At 45.8% G+C, this 1970-nt stretch overlaps 1 pseudogene; it reads right to left on the bottom strand.

Annotated features, from left to right (window-relative positions):
• Positions 1-1076: 1076 nt before the first annotated feature.
• On the bottom strand, positions 1077-1193 carry LOC126206651 (5S ribosomal RNA; annotated as a pseudogene).
• Positions 1194-1970: the final 777 nt, after the last annotated feature.

The following is a 1970-nucleotide window of genomic DNA, read 5'->3' as shown; positions in this document are numbered from 1 at the left end:
AGCTACCGAAACTTATGAAATTGCGGTCGAATGGAAACTGATGAACGGGTCACGTACACCCAGAATCTACATACAAGGTGGCAATTATTGATCTATATGAAATAAAATCGTCATAACTTCTGAACGGTGTGCGTTAGGACGTTCAAACTGCACGATTGGCAGCGGGGCATGATGGGAATTAGTACGCGCTGTATGGTTTGGTTTAGCGATAAAGCCCACTTTCATTTGGATCGGTTCGACAATTAGCAAAACTGGCGCATTTGGGTGACTGAGAATCCGCCTTTCACGATCGAGAAGCCTCTTCACCGTCAACGGGTGACTGTGTGGTGTGCAGTGTCCAGTCAAGGAATAACTGGTGCGATATTCCTTAATGGCAAAGTGACTACCGAACAGTACGTAAAGATTTTGGAAGACGATTTCATCCTCGTTATCCAAAGTGACCTTGATTTAGACAAGATGTGGTTCATGAAAGACAGAACTCGACCCCATCGAAGCAGGAAATTGTCTGATGTCCTGGAGGAGCACTTTGGGGACCGCATTCCGTCTTTGGGGTACCCAGAGACCATTGGCATGGGCCTCGATTGGCTGCCACCTCTTTGTAGGCTATATTAAAGACAAGGTGTATAGCAGTAATCCCAAAACCATTGCTTAGCTGAAAGCAGCCACTCAGGAGATCGACGACAGCATCGACGTTCCGACACTTCAGCGGGTCACGCAGAATTTCGCTATTCGTCTGCGCCGCATCATCGCCAATAGTAGCAGGCGAATCGAATATGTCATAACCTAAATCGGAATATCTGTAGTGATGTTTACATGTTGAATAAAATGTATGCATGGCGCAGTTTGTGACTAATTTATGTTCCTTTTTTATATAGCACTCCGTCTTTAGGCTACAAGTGGCCCATCGGGACCATCCGACCGCCGTGTCATCCTCATATGAGGATGCAGATACGAGGGGCGTGTGATCAGCACACCGCTCTCCCGGTCGTTATGATGGTTTTCTTTGACCGGAGCCGCTACTATTCGGTCGAGTAGCTCCTCAATTGGCATCACGAGGCTGAGTGCACCCCGAAAAATGGCAACAGCGCATGGCGGCTGAATGGTCACCCATCCAAGCGCCGGCCACGCCCGACAGTGCTTAACTTCGGTGATCTCACGGGAACCGGTGTATCCACTGCGGCATGGCCGTTGCCCTCCTTTTTCATATAGTTCAATAATTTTCACCCTGTTCCAATCGTCACCGTAATGCGAAGATGCATTTAGAGCCATCATTTTCGTTTTCTATTGTCACAGTATTCGTCGAAATTGTACATTTATTTGGATTCTCCTTAGTTCTACACTTAATCATCTTACTACCAACTTTCTGAAATTTATAACATTTAAATGACTTGGAATTACTTACATCACAATTGATGTTAGAGTTCTGGCGTGTACTGTTCTGCCTACTAGCTGCCAGCGTCGAATCTGTAGTCTTATTTGTCGAAGCAAATTGACGACTAGTTGGTTCTTGAATTAATCACTTAATAACTCCAAACAGTGACATACGAATTCTCAATCGCCATAATCAAGGGTTGGAAATCGGCTCGACGTCCACTTAACATAATCGCAGCTACAAAGTCATCGACAATTTTCTTACCAATGCTTCGAGTTTGTTGAGCAAGTGCCATAATTTTCGACAAGTATACATTCATACTTTACTCAGAAGACAATCGCACATTTCTGAAGCACTGTAGGAGCCCAATGGATCTATACTCATTCTCATAAATTAAGGATAATGCTGGTACATGGTGAAACTACGCTCTGATGGACGGTTTGCGGGTTTAAATCACCTCGGGGTATCACCATGCGGTGCATTTGACCTGCGGTCGTCGCACGGTGGCGCTGGCAGCAGTCCACATACGCAGAAGTGTGTTGGTGCATGTCAGAGTACGGTGCAGCGAGTAAGTGTGCAGACGTTTTCAGACGTGCTA

The sequence above is a fragment of the Schistocerca nitens genome, chromosome 1 (assembly GCF_023898315.1).
Source record: "Schistocerca nitens isolate TAMUIC-IGC-003100 chromosome 1, iqSchNite1.1, whole genome shotgun sequence".
NCBI lineage: Eukaryota > Metazoa > Arthropoda > Insecta > Orthoptera > Acrididae > Schistocerca > Schistocerca nitens.
This window is presented reverse-complemented; position numbering and strand designations above follow the sequence as displayed.